Source organism: Peromyscus leucopus, chromosome 20 (assembly GCF_004664715.2).
Source record: "Peromyscus leucopus breed LL Stock chromosome 20, UCI_PerLeu_2.1, whole genome shotgun sequence".
In the NCBI taxonomy this organism is placed as follows: Eukaryota; Metazoa; Chordata; class Mammalia; order Rodentia; family Cricetidae; genus Peromyscus; species Peromyscus leucopus.
This window is the reverse complement of record NC_051080.1, coordinates 3,203,715-3,224,272: the sequence shown is the minus strand read 5'-3', so window position 1 is coordinate 3,224,272 and position 20,558 is coordinate 3,203,715. Positions and strand designations below refer to the sequence as shown.

The 20,558-nt window shown below is 49.1% G+C and overlaps 1 pseudogene; it reads right to left on the bottom strand.

Annotated features, from left to right (window-relative positions):
• Nucleotides 1–3,509: 3,509 nt before the first annotated feature.
• Nucleotides 3,510–3,828, bottom strand: LOC114696588 (annotated as a pseudogene).
• Nucleotides 3,829–20,558: the final 16,730 nt, after the last annotated feature.

Below are 20,558 nucleotides of genomic sequence, written 5' to 3'. Positions count from 1 at the left end.
GAGGTTAGATTGGACAGGTATGAACACCAGGATATGCCACTTAAAGTGCTGTCCCTTGTTGGGGTGGGGCTGGGGGTGGTTGAGCTGTCAGGATTGTCTGCCGCTCTTGGAGAGGGCCTGACTTCCGTTCCAAACACCCATGGCAGGTGGCTTAGACTCAGAGCTGCCTGTAACTCCAGCCCCAGGAGATCTAGTGTAAACTCACACACACACACACACACACACACACACACACACACACACACACACACGTAAAAATAAAAATACATCTTAGAAATAAAGTTCTTTCATTCGGGTTTGCTTCCAGAGCAGCTAACACAGAGGACAAGACAAAGGGTACATTTAAGAGGGTGACATCTGCTCCCCATGGCTGGTGTTTTTCCCAAGTTGTTCTATTATCAGTGAGGTGACTGATATTGGTCATTGGTTTTTCACCCCGATATCTGACTCAGGAGTCAGATATCAGGGTGAAAAACTTATAGATCGAAGAAGCGGCGGCGGAGTGGCCAGCTGACCTTCCCTCCACACTTCCCAGACCCAAAGGGACCAAGAAAAGCCCACGAATCTCCAAGTCCCTCCCCACTCTTTCCTGTGCCTCTCCATGCATATCCTGGGTCCTCCATCTTCTCTATGGCTAATTCTTGTCAACTAGTCGCTGGCTCTGCCCCGATTCAAGGTTAACTCTATTAACAGTCTTGGGGTATCACAGTGTGATCAAATTTTGTGTAACACGCCGGGCGGTGGTGGCGCACGCCTTTAGTCCCAGCACGGGAGGCAGAGGCAAGCAGATTTCTGTGAGTTCGAGGCCAGCCTGGTCTCCAAAGCGAGTTCCAAGAAAGGTGCAAAGCTACACAGAGAAACCCTGTCTCGGAAAAAAAACAAAACAAAAAAAAAATATTGTGTAACACATGGCCTCTCATGTCACTTCCCAGAGAAACACCCCGTAGGGGTTGGTGAGGGTGGCCATTGTTGGGGGGATGTCGAGGTACTGCCAGGATGTCCCCTGGCTTTGTACCCCAGCTGTGCCACACCTCACAGTAATGAAAGCTCCTCATTACTCTGGCTTTGCTACCAGGTCTGAAGTCCAGGCCTGGCCCTTGTTAGCCAATAGTCTTCCTGTGCAGACTGGACAGCTCCACCTCCTCTGGCAGATGCAGACCTCTGATCCGGACAGCTGGTGGGAGCTAAGCTTGTGCAAGGGCAATCCGTACAACCTGTGGCAGCCACAGCTGGAGGGACTTTTGGTTCTCATTTCTGGGGGCCGCAGTGATCTCTGCCTGAGGGCAGGCAAGGGACCTGGACTCAGGGGGAGTGAAGCTAGACTATCTGCCCTTCCTGTTTAGTAATGGCTTCAGCTTTCTTTCTTTCTTTTTTGTTTTTGTTTTGTTTTTCGAGAAAGGGTTTCTCTGTGTAGCTTTGTACCTATTGGAACTAGCTCTGTAGACCAGGTCTGTAGACCAGGCCTTGAACTCACAGAGATCCGCCTGGCTCTGCCTCCAGAGTGCTGAGATTAAAGGCGTGTGCCACCACCGCCCAGCCTGGCTTCAGCTTTCTGTTACAGAAAGACACACATAGGTGAGGAGCTACATGAAGGGATGGATAGGCCTTGGGGCTGCCCGCCAGACAGAGAATCGCTGGTCTGTGGAGTTAAGTAAGAGTGTGGGGAGCGGGGCTCCCTGAGAACAGGGCTGCCTGCCTTTGCTCCTTAGCTCATGTGAAGCTCAGATCGGCGGGAGCAGGTCTGTGATCTTTTGGTCACGGCACCTGGCTTAGGGTTTGCATATGGTTGGAGCCAGGTCCCTCGGTCTTCCTTGGGATATGTTCTGAGACAAGAAAGAGCCTTGCAGCTCTCCTCCCGTCACCAAGGGTGGAATAACCAGCTGGGGAGGCTGGAGGTGGATGTGTAGAGTGGCCGTCTTTACAGTTACCTGAGGAAGGATAGGCAAACCGAATGTAGCGCCAACCGAGAAGGCAAGACATTGAAGGCTGGGAGGACCCAAGGACATCTTTTGACCCCTGGATCCTAGTGTACCTGGAATTCATTCATTCATGCATTCATTCATTATTCTTCTCCTTCTCCTTCTCCTTCTTTTTTGTTTTTCGAGACAGGATTTCTCTGTGTAGCTTTGCGCCTTTCCTGGATCTCACTCTGTAGCCCAGGCTGGCCTCGAACTCACAGCGATCTGCCCTGGCTCTGCCTCCCGAGCGCTGGGATTAAAGGCGTGCGCCACCACCGCCCGGCAGAATTCATTATTCTTATACTTACGTCTTCCGTGTTCCACGTCACGTTCCTCCTTTCTTCTCTCTGACACTGTCACTCCCTGGTGGTTAAACTTTTCTGTCGGCACAAATTCTCACTGAAGTTAGGTGGTACAGCTTTTCTTTCCTTTTTCTTTTTGGTACTTTACCGTTTACAGATCTTTTGTGTACATTATCTCATTTGACCTCACACCAGCCCCGCGAGGCAGGCAGCAGACGTTCTCATGGTACAGACGGGGAAAGTGACTCTCCAAGCCATGAACTGACCTGCCCAGGGGTCTGCAGTTAGCAACAACTTCATATACGTGTCAGTTTGGGGCCTAACAATTTCAGCACCCAACTTCCCCTCACACTCGCCATGCCTACCTCACAGGGATAGTACAGATAGAATTAATTCAAGGCTCAAAAATACCTTTGAAGGGGATAAAAGCACTATATGATGACATAATCATCTGTGACATATTGGTTCATCCCCCTTCCCACCCCAGCTTGTGAGTGAACCCAGAATTTTATGTTATCATCTCTCTTCTGTGCTCAACTAAGGATCTAACTCAGTGAGGCAGGGTAAGCGCATAGTCCTGTGGGGAGCTGTGCAAATTACAATCAGTAGCTGCAGCGCTAAGCAAACTGGAAACAACACAGACTGATGTGCAACCAGGACGCACTGAAGCCCACGACACAGCAGGGCGGCATCATCAGATGGGCGTGACGTCATAGACAGGAACCGTGGTGTCAGAGGTCACACTGGCACACACAAAGTTATCTGAGGCAAAGTGGCGGCAGCGAAGAGTTATTTGTTCCGTGTTGTATAAAGGAGCAGAAGATGCATGGGAATAATGCAGAAGCATCGTACATCACAGGTCCGTCCAGCTGTCCACTGGGGATACACTGTCGAGACTGAGTGTGCCCACAAGCCCTCAACCAAGGAATGGCTCCATGCTCAATCTCCTAGCCAAAATACAAACCGGTACCATCATTCCTGATTGGATAATAAATAAAATGTCTTTGAAGGTGAAAAGTTATGTGGCTCTTTAGCTTTTCTTCGATATCTACTTTGGATTCTCCTGCTTTAAGACCCAAAGAAAGTTATATTGAGTTTTTATTGGCGATTCAATGTATATGTGTTTATAACATTAAAGTGTGATTTAGCATATTAAAAGTTTATAGCATCTTTTCAGGAAATATTATATACTATACAAGCTATTCAAGTGATACAAAACTAGTTTTCAGCGTCTTTTCAGCGAAGAATCCTATTCCGCACGCTTCTCCTCCTGAGGTGGCTCATCCTGAGCAAGCTTTGCTTTCAGGTTTTTATCTTCTTCTACAGCGGCTTCATACTTCTCTTTCATTTCTGCCAATTCTAGTGAAGCAGCTCTATTTCTGGGCTTTCCGGGGTAGCAGCTACTAAGTGATGCTTTTAAAAACCCAGAGCACCGGTGGGCTTCTCTGGTTCTTCAAACAAGGCTACCCAAACTTCTGTCAGTGGTTCAGCAAGCCCCCCTCTCAACTTCTCCACAAGGATCTCCGGAACTGCTCGCGCATTGAGTCGGTGGCTTTGTGACACGCCATAGTGACAGCCCCGGTGGCATAGCTGGGAGACGCAGGCTGGCGGGCTCCAAGCAGCACTCGATGGCGCAGCTTTTATAAGACAGTTTCATACAAGTCCCCCCCACAGTCCTTCTCACGCCTTCCCTCGCCTCCCCGCCCTGTTCGTCCCCTTCTCTTCTGTCATATCACAGAGACATGGATGGTTTTATGTATTTATATTGAGTCTATGATAATAGCTCTTCTATTTGAATAGAGAACCAGATAGAGAAAAGATTTGAATCTGGCTTATTGGGCTTAACATGATAGCATTCAGTTGCATCCACTTTTATGCAAACGACATAATGTTGTGGACTGGTTTTTTATTACTTACAGTGATTTCCCTTTAAGCGACTGCTGTCCTAACCAGGGACTGCGACTTGGCAGCTACCAGTAGAGATTAGGCCGCAACCTGAGGGCTTCTGTTCCCTCAGGCATCAACTCTTTCCAAACTATTAAAGGAAATGTATCTAGATCTCTACCCCTCTATGGAACTCAGGATTCAAAGGTTGAGGTGGAATTCTGCTCGCTCAGAGAGGCTGAATAGCAAGTAGCTAACCTTCTCCCTCTGCCAGAGTGTCCTTCCGCTCAGCCCTCACTCAGCCCTGGCTACTCATGGTTCCTCCCTACCGCTTCCTGTCGGCTACTTGCTGACTCAGCCTCCTGATCGCAGTTTAATTTTATTTAATCAAACAAAAGTAACACATCTTTGCATTGTCAACAAAGGCAGCAGTAAAAAAAATGCAACACACTTTAAAATAATATTCCACAACAACATAATTGTGTCCTTATGAGTGAACAAATTCCACCATGTGCATGCATGTATGTATGTGTGAGTGTGTGTATATATGTGTGTGTGTATGTGTGTGTGTATAATATAGCTATATGTCATATTTTCCTTACCTATTCTTCTGTTGATGGACATCTGATGTTAGCTATTGTGAACAGTGCTGCAGTAAATGGATCTGCAAGGATCCCGGTGACATGTTGGCTTGGAGACCTTTGGGTAAATGTCCAGAAGTGGTGTAAGCAGGTCATGTTTACTTTTAGTTTTTTGAGAAGTTACCATACTGACTTCCATAGTGGCTGGACTGATGTGCACTGCACCAGCAGTGTGTGTGCACTGCACCAGCGGTGTGTGTGCACTGCACCAGCGGTGTGTGTGCACTCCACCAGCGGTGTGTGTGCACTCCACCAGCGGTGTGTGTGCACTGCACCAGCGGTGTGTGTGCACTGCACCAGCAGTGTGTGTGTGCACTCCACCAGCAGTGTGTGCACTCCACCAGCAGTGTGTGTGTGCACTCCACCAGCAGTGTGTGTGCACTCCACCAGCAGTGTGTGCACTGCACCAGCGGTGTGTGTGTGCACTCCACCAGCTGTGTGTGCACTCCACCAGCAGTGTGTGCACTCCACCAGCAGTGTGTGCACTCCACCAGCAGTGTGTGTGCACTCCACCAGCGGTGTGTGTGCACTGCACCAGCGGTGTGTGTGCACTGCACCAGCGGTGTGTGTGTGCTCCACCAGCGGTGTGTGTGCACTGCACCAGCGGTGTGTGTGCACTGCACCAGCGGTGTGTGTGCGCTCCACCAGCGGTGTGTGTGCACTGCACCAGCGGTGTGTGTGCACTGCACCAGCGGTGTGTGTGCACTGCACCAGCGGTGTGTGTGCACTCCACCAGCAGTGTGTGTGCACTGCACCAGCAGTGTGTGTATACTCCACCAGCGGTGTGTGTGCACTGCACCAGCAGTGTGTGTGCACTCCACCAGCAGTGTGTGTGCACTCCACCAGCAGTGTGTGTGCACTCCACCAGCAGTGTGTGTGCACTCCACCAGCGGTGTGTGTGCACTGCACCAGCAGTGTGTGTATACTCCACCAGCGGTGTGTGTGCACTGCACCAGCGGTGTGTGTGCACTCCACCAGCAGTGTGTGTGCACTCCACCAGCAGTGTGTGTGCACTCCACCAGCAGTGTGTGTGCACTCCACCAGCAGTGTGTGCACTGCACCAGCGGTGTGTGTGCACTCCACCAGCGGTGTGTGCACTGCACCAGCGGTGTGTGTGCACTGCACCAGCGGTGTGTGTGCACTCCACCAGCGGTGTGTGTGCACTCCACCAGCGGTGTGTGTGCACTGCACCAGCGGTGTGTGTGCACTCCACCAGCAGTGTGTGTGCACTCCACCAGCAGTGTGTGTGCACTGCACCAGCAGTGTGTGTATACTTCACCAGCGGTGTGTGTGCACTGCACCAGCAGTGTGTGTATACTCCACCAGCGGTGTGTGTGCACTGCACCAGCAGTGTGTGTGCACTGCACCAGCAGTGTGTGTGCACTCCACCAGCAGTGTGTGTGCACTGCACCAGCGGTGTGTGTGCACTCCACCAGCGGTGTGTGTGCACTCCACCAGCAGTGTGTGTGCACTGCACCAGCGGTGTGTGTATACTCCACCAGCGGTGTGTGTGCACTCCACCATCGGTGTGTGTGCACTGCACCAGCAGTGTGTGTGCACTCCACCAGCAGTGTGTGTGCACTCCACCAGCAGTGTGTGTGCACTCCACCAGCAGTGTGTGCACTGCACCAGCGGTGTGTGCACTGCACCAGCGGTGTGTGTGCACTCCACCAGCAGTGTGTATGCACTCCACCAGCAGTGTGTGTGTGTGCACTCCACCAGCAGTGTGTACACCAGCAGTGTGTGCACTCCACCAGCAGTGTGTATACACTCCACCAGCAGTGTGTGTGTTTGCACTCCACCAGCAGTGTGTACACCAGCAGTGTGTGCACTCCACCAGCAGTGTGTGTGCACTCCACCAGCGGTGTGTGTGCGCTCCACCAGCAGTGTGTGCGCTCCACCAGCGGTGTGTGTGCGCTCTACCAGCGGTGTGTGTGCACTCCACCAGCAGTGTGTGTGCACTCCACCAGCGGTGTGTGTGCACTCCACCAGCGGTGTGTGTGCACTCCACCAGCGGTGTGTGTGCACTCCACCAGCGGTGTGTGTGCGCTCCACCAGCAGTGTGTAGGGTTTTGTTTCTTGATGTTCTCACTAGCATTTGATGTTTATTTATTTTTTATTTTTTTCTAGAGCTGAGGACTGAACCCAGAGCCTGCACTTGCTAGGCAAGCGCTCTACCACTGAGCTAAATCCCCAACCCCTTGATGTTTATTTTTAAGCTACATTTATTCATTTAGTATGTATGAAGGTGTGTGTGTGTACACACACACGAGCATGCATGCCACAGTGCATACAAAGAACTATGTGCATCCTGAGGACTTGGTGGCAATCAGCTTTACCCATGGAACCATTTTGGTGGCCTGTTGCTGTGGGATGTTCTGTATGTCAAATATGTTGCTCTGATTGGTCAATAAATAAAACACTGATTGGCCAGTAGCTAGGCAGGAAGTAGGTGGGACAAGGAGAGAGGAAAATTCTGGGAAGTGGAAGGCTGAGTCAGAGAGACACTGCCAGCTGCCACCATGACAAGGAAGATGTAAGCTACCGGTAAGCCACCAGCCATGTGGCAAAGTATACATTAATAGAAATGGATTAATTTAAACTATAAGAACAGTTAACAAGAAGCTTGAGCCATTAGGCCAAACAGTTTAAATAATATAAGCGTCTGTGTGTTTATTTTATAAGTGGGCTGTCGGACTGCCGGGGCTTGGCGGGACCTGGAGAGAAAACTCTCAAGCTACAGCCTGTTGTTTGTTTTCTATATTTAAAATTTTTTATTTTATGTGCGTAAATGTTTTGCCTGCATGTATGTCTGCACACCACATGTGTGCTTGGTACCTATGGAAGCCAGAAGAGAGCATCAGGCCCTCTGGAACTGGAGCCACAAATGGCTCTGAGCCACCATGTGGTTGCTGGGAAGAGCAGTCGGTGCTCTAACCACTGAGCCGTCCCTCCAGCCCTTGCTTGTTTTCTTCATGATTACCATTCTAACGGGTAAGATGAAATCTCAATGTAGTTTTTAATTTTCACTTCCCCGGTGCTTAGTGATATCGACCATTTCTGTATGTTCATTTAGCCACTTTATACTGTATCACTTGAGAATGTCAGTTTATTGATTAGCTTGTTTTTTATTTTAGCTTGTTTTTTTATTGTGTTGTTTGATTTCTTGGTGTTTAGTTTTTTTGAGTTCTTTATATACTTTAGATATTAATCCCCTTTCTAATGTATAATTGGCAAAGTTCTTTTTTCTTGTTCTGTAGGCTTAACGTGATTATTTCCTCAGCTGGTGTTCTGCTGTTTTTGTTACGTTGCCTTTGTAGTAGAACTTGAAGTCAGATGTGACCATACTTCCAGAGTTACTCTTTTCACTTGGTATTTCTTTATCTTTTTATGGTCTTTGGTGATTCCATGTATATTTTAGGATTTTTTTCTATTTCTGAGAAGAATGGCATTGCAATTTTGATGAGAATTCCATTGAATGGTGGAAATTTGTTTTTTCTGGCACTTTTAACTAAAAGAATATGACCAAAAATAACAAGAACTATTATACTAACATTGCTATAGGGAAGTAGGGTAAAAAAATAAAAACAAGAGAGTTGTGTATGTTTTCTCAAACTCAGGCCCAGTAAAGAGGAAGCAGACTGAAGCCTCCATTAAACACCTGGGAAATGACACCTCGGGGCTCAGGACCTGAGTGGTCACTCACTGGGGCAGTGTAGAGACATTGTTGGGATGATCTGCTTTCCTTCGAGGCTGTGAGCCAAGCAGATCCCTGTAAACCAAGGCTTTTCTCTGTCCCACTCTGTACTGCAGCCACTTCCAAATAAACCCTTAGAGGCTTATATTTTTTGTAAATGTTTGGCCCATGGCTCAGGCTTATTACTAGTTAGCCCTTACATTTAAATTAGCCCATATTTCTTATCTATGCTTTGCCACGTGGTTTGTGGCTTGTTACCTCATATTCTACATGTCTTGCTTCCTCGGCAGCTGGCTGGCATCTGCCCCCAACCCTGCCCTTCTTCATCTCCAGCTTAATTGTATCGCCTAAACTTATCCTGCCTGGCTATTGGCCAAAACAGCTTTATTTATCAGCCAATGAGAGCAACACATATTCACAGCGTACAGAAAGACCGTCCCACAGCAAATCCCTACGTAGGTCTTAGCGATGGATGGAAGACTGAAGAACTGGTCTTTTCTGTTGTGAGCAGAGATGATCTTCAAATAGAGAGGCAAGAGGCTAGCCCAGGGTACCTGGAGTCTGCCTACCTAAGTCTCTTGTGTGTGTGTGTGGTGGGGGGATCCCTGCAAACGCCATGGCCAGCTGTGGAATGACCCGAGATTGTCAAGAAGGAAATCCGGTTCAGCACGAGTTAGTTACCTAGGCTGGTTCAAACTTCTAGTCTGACCCCTAGCGGCTTATGTTTGGCATATTTAAGCATAGCATGCTTTGGAAAAAAGTTTCCTTGTGCCAATGATCACAACAAAGCTCAAGGCATGATCACATCAAGACTCCTTTGCATAGAGCATGTCTTTTGCAAATTACCTGTGACCTCTTCCATAAGAATGGGCTCTGGGCCTGGAGAGATGGCTCAGCAGTTAAGAGCACTGGCCACTCTTCTAGAGGACCCGGGTTCAATTCCCAGCACCCACATGGCAGCTCACACCTGTCTGTAACTCCTGTTCCATGGGATCTAACACCCCCACCCACACAGATATACATGTGGGCAAAACACCAATGTGCACTAAATACCAAAATTACACACACACACACACACACACACATACACACACACACACACACACACGGAATCGCCCATGCACGGCTCTCTCTCCTACCCCCCACAGCCCCAGCTGCTGGGACTTACAGTTTGCCTGCCTTGGTGCTTTCTCTTAACTCTAACAAGATTGTCCTCAAGATGAAAAAACAAAACAAAACCCAAACCAACCAGCCTCAACAAAACAAAAGGAAACCAACCTCCCATAAAAACAAAACTAAAAAAGCCATTCTTAATGTTTGTGATTCACACTCCATGTGTAAACATTATCCATTTGTAGGGGAAAAAAATGTGAAAAGTTCCAGTCCTTATCAATTAGAGAGTTAATTGCCAGATAATGGATGTAAGAGAGGACCTACTCAGAAAAACAGACCCATGTCACAATATCTATAATAAATTAAATTACGGTGGCAAAATGTGGCGTGAGTGTGGTAGATCATATGGCATTAAACCAATTGGGCTTCTCGTCTCCCTGGAGACACCCAGGACAGAAAACAGCTGAGGTGACGTAAGTGGGTCATGAGCGTATTTCCTCTCTTATCTCAGAAGCAGGGAGCAGGGTGGTGGTGTACATTAGTCTGCTTTGTGTTGCTGTGACAAACACCACCGGGGGAAGAAACTTGGGGAGGAAAGGGTTTATTTTACCACCTTACAGCTTACAGTCCACTATGAAGGGACATCAGGGCAGGAACTCGGGCCAGGAATCTGGAGGCAGGACCATGGACAAACACTGACTCACTCTCTTACTGAGGTGCTTTCTATGGCTTGCTCAGCTGGCTTTTTTATGTAACCCATGACCACCTGCCCAGGGCTGGCACTGCTTGCAGTGAGCTGGGCCCTTGCACATCAATCATAATCAAGAAAATAGCCTACAGACATGCCTCCAGGCCAATTTAATGATGGAGGCATTTTCTTAATTGAGGATCTTCAGTTATCACTCTAGCTTGCATCAAGTTGACATAACAAAACCCAACCAGGACATGGGGGGGGGGGACAGCAGCAGTCTGTCTCCTTTGTTTCTGTATAAATGCGCCAGAAGAAGCAGAGAATTTGCATTCCTATCTAATAGGTTTTCTGCCTCTCCGTAATAAGTTTCTCTGCTGCCAGATCAAGCCGAACTGAAAAAGTATATCAACAGGTTTATTTGAGCAAAGCAACTTCCTGGTGAGTTCTCTGGTCCCAGAGATTGAAGCTGGAGAAGCCACACCCCTGAGCTAAAGCAGGGAGACTTTATAGGTTGTAGGTGAGGGACGATGACGGGTCTGCCACAAGCTGGGTTTGTGCCCAAATATGGACAAAAACTGACCCCTTAGGCGGGGGTTTGGGCTGCTGGAGGCAACCGGGGAGGAAGTTGTGATGATCGCCAAGAGTGTGGAACTGGCTTTTTGGTGCCTTTTCTTCGTTGGAGACTCTCTGAGTGGGGGGCAAGGTTTGGGGGGGTGAGGGGAAAGAGAGAGAGACAGAGAGAGAGAGAGAGAGAGAGAGAGAGAGAGAGAGAGAGAGAGAGAGAGAGAGAAAAGAGGAATGGGACTTTCCAGATCGTGCAGGAGCAAGCTGGAGGTTCCAACCGAACATTATCTCTGGGAATTCTGCCCAACGAGAAAGCTGCCAGCTCTGACTAAAATGATCCCAAGGGGCACCGAGGAAATGGCTGTGGGTAAAATGCCGTGCAGGCACAAGGACCAGAGGACTGGAGGAGTTCCATGGAAAAGCTGGGCATGTTGTTGCTGCATTAGGAAGGTTGAGAACCCCTGGACAGGCAGAAGTTTCAGTGAGGCCGTTTGATCCCGGGAAGGGGCTGTCGTCAGGGTGATTCTGTCAGGACAGGTGTCCCGGGGTGGCTGGATGGCTCCTTTTCTGGGTCGCTGTGGGAAAAAAAAAAATGGTACTAGAAAATGGTTTGTAGGACTTTTAAGTCTCCCTCCCTCTTCTAGGGCTAAGGGCAAGAAGTTCTGGAGAGACAGGACTGACACAAGGTTCTAAAGGGGCTGTAAGGGGCTTAGTCCAGCCCCACCCACCTCCCAGAGACCCAGCTGAGGGTTTTTTCATTGTTTTAATAGGGCTTCACTCTGTAGCCTGGCCTGGAACTCCCCATCTCCCTGTCTCAGCCTCTCCGTGCTGGGATTATGGGCATGATCCATCACGTCTGACTCCATTGTGTTTTAAGACTAGAGGCTCCCGCCCCACGTACTAAAAGTCAAACCCAAGCCTCGCCCACACTAGCAAGTGTTCCACCTCTAAGCTACACCCCAGCCCCTGAGTTGGACTTTTTTTTTTCCTTTGTGGTTTCTGATGAATCTGGCAAATACTTGCTCCTGTTATCTGTTGAGGGGCAGAAGAGACCAGAGCAATCTGCCTCCTGTGAAAGGAGTCTGGGCTTTTTGGTTTGTCAAAAGGCCATGGGGAAGATACACCAGGGAAACAGGGTCACAGGCTACGTCTGACCCCCTTTGCTCCAGCCCAGATGTTTGATCTCTCTTCTTTCTTACTAACTGCAAAATAAAAGGCCTCGGGGGCTGTAGCACTGGAAGAGAGGCCTGGGTTGGATTTATGTCTATGCCAGACATTGTGCTTCTAGAGGCAAGTAGTCGTCATGGTTATTTTCAGAATGTTGTGAGAATTTGTTCAGTAAGCTTACGTGTGTCATGGACAGACTTTTCAAAGTGGAGATTATGGGGCTGGGGGTACAGCTCAATGGTAGAATGCTTGCCTAGCCAGTCCAAGGTCTCGGTAATAAGTTTCCTGCCCCATCCCCATAATGGGTTTCTCTACTGATGCAGTAAGCCAGATCAAGCCGAATGGAGAAAGTATAACAACATGTTTATTTGAACAATGCAACTCCTGGGCAGGTCCTCAGGTCCCGGAGATCAGGGCCGGAGGTGTTTGGAAGGGTCTATACTTGGCTGTATGGTGTGCTTTGATCTAGCAAGGGGGCGGTCTTTTGCCTCTCCCCTTGGCATGCTATAAAAAGCCTTTTGAATAAGGAAAAGGCCCTTGGGTTTTGACCCAGGTGCTCCCGAAGCTATCCTGTGTTTCTGTCTCCTCTTCACCATCTTTCTATCTAAAAGTTTCTCTTTTTCTGTTTTTTCAGGACAGGGTTTCTCCCTGTAGTTTTGGTGCCTGTCCTGGATCTCACTCTGTAGCCCAGGCTAGCCTCGAACTCACAGAGATCCGCCTGGCTCTGCCGCCTGAGTACTGGGATTAAAGGTGTGCGCCGCCGCCGCCTGGCTCTGTCTAAAAGTTTCTTATTCCTCTCTCCTCCTCATAGGAACCCTGGAAAAGGTGGGAGCTGGCCTCCCACATGGGACAGAGAGAGGAATGGGGGGCTTCCCAGATCATGCAGAGGTGAGGTAGAGGTTCCAAACAAACACTTGGGTTTGGTCCTCAGCACTGGAAAAAGAAATGAAAGAGACATGAAACTCTCATGTGCAGAGAAGGACTTGCGCCCAGGCTTGGCCTTGTGGTGGTGGGAGTGAACCGCTCAGGGGGGCTGTGATTTTCATGGTTCAGGCCAATGGAGTTATATTTGTAGGAAACCACACAATTAAGTGAAATGCATTGTTAATTGTGTGTGTGTGTAATATTTATGTTTTTATTGAGACAGGGTCTCTCTTTGTTGTCCTCACCGTCATTGGAACTCTCTATGTAGACCAGGCTGGCCTCGAACCGAGAGGTCCGCCTGGCTCTGCCTCCCAGAGTGCTGGGATAAAAGGCGTGCATGAGGAGTCAGGGTGGGAGCCTGGAGGCAGGAACAGAAGCAGAGATCATGGAGGAAGGCACTGACTTCCTCTCACAGTTTTTTAGCCTGTTTTCTTATCGACCCTGGACCACCAACCAAGGGTGGTCCCATCCACATAGGCTAAGTCTTCCTACATGGGTCATTAATCAGGGTGATGTCTCTCAGGCTTGCCTACAGGCCAACCTGATGGGGAGAAACCCCTCATCTCAGACGAATAGCTTGTTTCAAGTTGACAAAAAACCCACGGAAACACCTGTGGCCCAGCTGGCCGCCTCGGGCAGCCCTGTGGGGCCTGCTAGGCCCGAGCAGCCGGAGCATGGCTCTGAATCGGATCCAGAAGGCACTGACTGACTGACAGAGGGCTCCCCCTGCTCAGTGTTCTGCAGGACTGGTGGGGGATGGCTAATGATGTACTCCCAAGGAGGTGGTTTTTCCTGACCATCCACTTCCCTACAGACTGCCCGTGCAAGCCCCCAAAGGGGCTTTCACTACCAACATCTATCACCCTGATATCAACAGCAATGGCAGCCTCTGCCTGGACAGCCTGAGGTCACAGTGGTCCCCAGCATTGACTGTGTCCAAAGGTAGAGACGCTGACATGTACTCAGCATGCCGGTCTCATGTGCTTTTACCCCCGCTGGCTGGTGTACAAGAAAGGCCAGGAAGAACAGCCAGCTTCCCCAGACCACAGAGCCCCGCCCGCTGCGCCACCCCAGTCTCCAGATGTCAGGAGATGGCGTGGAAAGCGCAGCACCTGTGCCCTAGCTGTGCAGTGGGTACAAGAGGGCAGTGCCAACCGGCTCCACTTACATCTTCACCAAAAGGCAAGAGGCAGATACTCCACTTTTCTCTTCCTTCCTTCATCCAAGGAGGACCAACACACACACCACCACCACCACCACCACCACACAAACACAGACAGACAGACAGACACAGACAGACACACACCACCACTACCACCAAACACACACACACACACACACACACACACACACACACCACCACCACCACCACCACCACCACCAAACACACACACACACAGGCACACACACAGAGACACCACCACCACCACCGCCAAACAAACACACACATAGACAGACAGACAGACAGCCCCCCACCACCACTGCCAAGCAAATACACACAGAGACAGACACCCCCCCACACACCACCACTACCATCACCACCAAACAAACACAGAGAGAGACAGACAGACACCCCCCCCACACACACACCACCACCACCACCACTAAACAAACATACACAGAGACAGACAGACAGACAGACAGACAGACACACACACACACACACACACACACATACACTCTGCCTGAGCTCTACAGAGGTTGGATTGCTGCCACCTCAAGGCCAGGCCAGGCCCAAGGGCTAGAAGCGAGCCAAGAACTTCCTGCCTGAGTGTCACAGATCTTATCCCTAGAAGATAAGATATGGAGTGAAACTACTTTAAGCAAACATTTCTGAGCAGGGTTAGGCTTGGTTAGAAACAGATGAGACAAATGTGTTTAGCATAACACACAAGGGCTCAGATTTGGTATCAAGAGCTTTGGCAAGGGGTCCTCTGTGAACACCTGCTTCTTGCAAATTCCCGACGGGACGGCTTCCCATCGGGTCCTGGAGTCCACAGCTCCTTTTCTTCAGCCTTCACTACGTGTGACAATTTCCTATGACAGGTTTTTCTGTTGTGCTCTGCTCTCTCTTTCCCTCCTCTGCTTCTGTCTAGATGTCTTAATCAGAGTTGCAAAGGAGGTGGGGGGGGTGGGGGGGGGGAGGTGGGGGGGTGGGGGTGGGGGGGAGGTGGGGCGGGTCTTTGCCTCTGTGCTTCCTCTCAGAGTCTCGCTTAGTCTGGAGCAAGGTGTAAATGAGTCGGGCACAAGGAAGCTCTCTGGATGGTGCTGATGGTGAGGGGGAGTGATCTGCAGTCGGGAGCTGGCGCTCAGGTTTTTTTTTTTTTGGTGGCGTTTCATTTTCTTTCCTGTGACATGCAGTGTTCCAGGCTGGCAGCATGCTGTGAACAAAGAAATCGCATTCTCTCATCCCGTTTGATAGGCTGTGAGTTGGCAGAGCCTGAAAGCAAATCATGCACCTGCTTAACCTTTCCGGCACGACAAAGAAGGTCCCGTGTCCTCCCTCCCCCCCTACCTCGGCGTCTCTTCTACGGGAAGTGCTCCCAGACCGCACACGAACAAGACCTAATTAAGTCTTTCCTGGATCCATCTTTTTCTCCACCCTTTCCTTGGGCTTAGGTGTTTAATTAAGAGGACTATCAAGAGACAACATTTTTCCTGACAGAGAGGGCTGGGAGGTAACTCAATTGGCAGAGTGCTCGCCTGGCATGTACAGTGTGCCGAATTCAATCCTCAGTGCTGGGGTGAGGTGGGGGTGGGGGTGGGGGTGGGGAGAAACAAACAAACAAATAAAAACCCAAAGAAACAAAATCCGGTATAGGATTCAGCTGGAGAGCCTGGGGTGTAGTCTAGAGGTAGAGGCTCTTGCCCAACGTGGGCGAGGTCCCTGATTGGATGCCAAGCACAGGAGCAGAAAAGCAAGCTGATGGGAAGAAATTAAGATGCTTTTGATGAAAAAAAAATTGATTGCAATTATAGGACATTTTCTCAGATGTTTTGTTTTTTGTATTTTTGTCATTTTGTCTCTTAGTTAAGAGAATGCTAATGTCTTCCAGTAATACAATTACACTCACATACTCACACACACATGCATACACATTCACACACATGCATACATTCACACATACACACACATGCATACACATTCACACATACTCACACATGCATACACATTCACACACACATGCATACATTCACACATACACACACATGCATACACATTCACACATACACACACATGCATACACATTCACACATACACACACATGCATACACATTCACACATACATGCATACACATTCACACATACACACACATGCATACACATTCACACATACATGCATACACATTCACACATACACACACATGCATACATATTCACACATACACACACATGCATACACATTCACACATACTCACACATGCATACACATTCACACACACATGCATTCACACTCACATACTCACATGCATGCACACTCTCATACACCACACTCACATACTCATATGCATGCACACTCACATACACTCACATACTCACATGCATTCACATTCACACATACTCACATGCATTCACACTCACATACTCACATGCATTCACACTCACATACTCACATGCATTCACACTCACATACTCACATGTATTCACACTCACATACACACACACACATGAAGACATTTTGGTTGAGATAGAACGTGAACAATGGTGATCCTTTGGGACTGTATGTCTGAGTGACGTGGTAGTCCTCTTAGTCTGTGTAGGTAGACTCCATCTGTGTGAAGTGTACTTTACAATGTTTGCAGTCATGGACTTGCCCACCAGTGAGTTTCTCAGAACCATCCTTGTCCCCCGGCTCGGTCTGTGCACAGTGTGCAGATGTGTGTGCTCTGTGTACTCACCCGGAAAGAGACTTAAATGATGTATCCTGTATCCAGGAGTTTTAAGATCCACCTCTTTCTCCCAAAGTGTGAGAGGAGAGAGAAGCAGAGACAAGAAGACATAAAGAGAGGGTGGGGTCTGTACAAGACGGGGGAGCCCCCTGGGAGGAGCGTAAGCAGATTCTCTCCTGGACCAGACGCACCTGACCTCGGCCCCCAGCATCCCTGTGCACCTCCTGCCCTGGCAGGGTGACCTGGGGCCGCTGACTTCTCTAAGCTCCAGTTTCTCATCTGTGAAATGGGATGACAGAATCTACCTCAGGAGGTGTGGCAAGGGTTAGATGAGGTCACTCCATCGAGTGGCTCCACGTCGACTCTCCTGTGAGTTTGACGTGCCTGTGTGGCTTCTGTCTCGGCACGTGTGTTCTGGCATTTTCCTGTCTACTTTATTCCCATTCCAGGCCAACTGCAGGCCCCACAAGGGGCTGCTAGTGCTGCTCCTTTAGTTGAGTGTTTTTTCCAGCTCCTCCAGGGCCCGTTTGCTGGCCAGGCTCAGCCACTCATTTGCACTTTTTACACCAGTGTAGGGATGTAAGTCTTTAAGGCCGATGCCTGGTAACATGCCAGCCCAGCTTGGGAAGGGAAGACAGATGAGCCTTCGGAGAGGGTCTGCAGGGTTCCCTTAGCAGCAGCCTCATCCGATCTGGCTCTGGCCTACTTCCTTTTGTAATTCTCACAAGAGGCCAGAAGATGGGGCTCTTGACCCTGAAGTCAAGGGCCAGAGGCTCTGCCTCCACATCTGAACTAAAGGGCTCCTGGAAATCACATCCCTTGCCCTACCCTGCCCTCTCTCACTGTGGCTGAGACCTGTCTCATGGGCGGGGAGGCGTTCAGCCACATCCTCCCTTTGGCTGCCACCCTTGGCCTCTCTTGAATTATGACACAGCCAGAGCCAGTCTAATGAAGGCCCTGCTTCAGGGCTGCCCTGTAATCCATCTGCCAGCTTTCTCAAGACAGTGCGGCGCACTGTCCAGGAACTCCAGGGTCAGACAGGCTCACCTTGACTCATCTGTCTCACTAGGCTGTCCTCAGCTCCACAAAGAGGCAGTCCCCTGTCACGTGACCGGGTTCCTTCTGTCACATAGTTCCTTCACGGTGGCTGCCATAACCTACAACAGTCTTGTTGACTTAATTCCTGTCTCCTCTCTAAATTCTAAGTCCCAAGGGTGTAGCTTTTCTCATTGCTGGTTCCCCAGCTCCGGACACCCAGGGCTGGGTACAGGGGATCTCAGCAAGGCCATTTTAATCAACAAAGGATGATCCAGTCCCTGCCTAATGACTGCCTGATCTAGACATTGTTTAGTTTTTCTGTGACTCAGCTTTCTCGGCACTGGAACACAGAGAGAAGAGAGATGTCATGGCTACTGCCAGGAATGACTGACACATTTTATATCATTAGGTCCTGGTGCATGGAAGGGCTCCCGAAAACCTTTAGCAGCCTAATTTTTATTATACAAGGGAAATGAAGTCTGAACTCATTATCCATCCCCCACAGCCTGACAAGAGCATTTTATAATGGCAACACTCACTCCTACTGTTCTTTTCAACCTCACTTTCCGTGTTGGCCCGATTGTGGCTACCCGGCATGCGTTACCACTCTTAAATCCTCGCCCCAGACTTGAGTGCTTGCTTGCTCTCTTCATTTTGGCTCCATAAAATGTGTGCACGCACACACATGCCATGCTGTGCCTGTGGAGGCCTGAGGACAGCTCCCAAGAATCGGTTTTCTTTTTATTTCATGTAGGTTCTGCAGATCAAACTCAGATAATGAGGCTTGGTGACAACGGCCTTTACCTACCTCATTACGTTTATAAGGAGAGTGAAGTAAATGTACATATATTTGCAATCTCTTAGGTGCTTAACATCCTTTAAGGCTATGCAGAGTACAGAGGCATGAGGAAAAAAAATCATTTTGTGTTGGGGAATATTATTTTAAAATGTGTTACTTTTTTTTTTGGTTTTTCGAGACAGGGTTTCTCTGTGTAGCTTTGCACCTTTCCTGGAACTCACTTTGCAGTCCAGGCTGGCCTTGAACTCACAGAGATCTGCCTGCCTCTGCCTCCCAAGTGCTGGGATTAAAGTGCACCATGACTGTCTGGCTTAAAGTGTGTCACTTTTGTTTATGTTGCATTTGTTTAACTCTGTGAAGCTGTGTTACTGTGCCTGTGTAAAACATCTGATGGTCTAATAAAGAACTGAATGGCCAATAGCAAGGCAGGGGAAAGGATAGGCAGGGCTGGCAGGCAGAGAGGATAAATGAAGGAGAAATCTGGGGGAAAAGAAGAAGTAGCCAGAGAAGGAGGAGGACTTCAGGGTCCAGCTACCCAGCTACACAGTCAGCAACAGAGTAAGAAACAAAGAAAGGTCTACAGGAATAGAAAAGGAAAAGCCCAGAGGCAAAAGACACATGAGATGATTTAAGTTAAGGAAAGCTGGAAAGAAACAAGCCAAGCTAAGGCTGGGCATTCATAATTAAAAATAAGCCTCTCTCTCTCTCTCTCTCTCTCTCTCTCTCTCTCTCTCTCTCTCTCTCTGTCTGTAATTTATTTGGGAGTTTGGTGGGGGGGGCAAAAGAGCAAAAGAGTTGAAACAAACAATTGTAGCATGAGAAACTAGGCAAGGGGCTTTTTATAGAACATCACAAATTAAGGAGTGTAGTGTGTGTGTGTGTGTGTGTGTGTGTGTGTGTGTGTTACACATTCCTGTGATTCCTGTGTGACTGGTGTGAGTATACATTTGGAGGTCAGAGGTCTATGTCAGATGTCTTCCTCAATAGCTCTCCATTTATTATCTTTTTAATGTGCATTCATGTTCTGCCTGCCTGCATGTATGTATGTCTGTGTACCACATTCATTTCTTGTGCCTGAGGAGGCCAGAAGAGGGGGGGGGGATTCCCTGCAACTGCCATTATGGATGGCTGTGAGCCACCATGGAGGCCCGGGGAACCCAACCCAGGTCCTCTACGAGAGCAACAGCTTCTCTTAACTATTGAGCCATCTCTCCAGCCCTCTCCCCCTTTGTTTGTTAGGACAGAGTCTCTCACCAGATCTGGAGCTCATCATGGATCGGTCTGGACTGGTTGGGTAGCAAGCTCCAGAGGCCCTGCCTTCTCTACCTTCCCCAGCAATGCAGACACGAGCTTTTGCCTCCAGACCCAGATTTTCCTTGGGTTCTGGGCATTGGACTCAGGCCTTACACTACAAAGAAGAACTTCTTTTTTTTTTTTCCGAGACAGGGTTTCTCTGTAGCTTTGGAGCCTGTCCTGGAACTTACTCTGTAGCCCAGGCTGGCCTCGGACTCACAGAGATCTGCCTGCCTCTGCCTCCCAAGTGCTGGGATTAAAGGTGTGCGCCACCACCGCCCGGCCAAAGAAGAACTTCTTAGAGCCTCTCCCCAGCTCCAGAACTATAGTTTCTTTTCAGGGACATCTAGGCTCCGTCTTGTTTCCAGTTTGGGTGATAATACGAAGAATGATATGCAGAAGTTGATTTTTTTTTTTTGAGATAGGATATCACCATGAAGTCCAGGTTGGCCTTGAACTTGCTGCTGGCCTGCCTCGGCCCCTTGAATGCTAGAGGAGAGGCCCGCACCACCATAGGGTTGAACTTTGGCTTGTCACGTTCCCTTCTGCGGTTTTGGGAGAGGCTGAGACTGATTTGCAGTGGTCCCTTTCCCCCA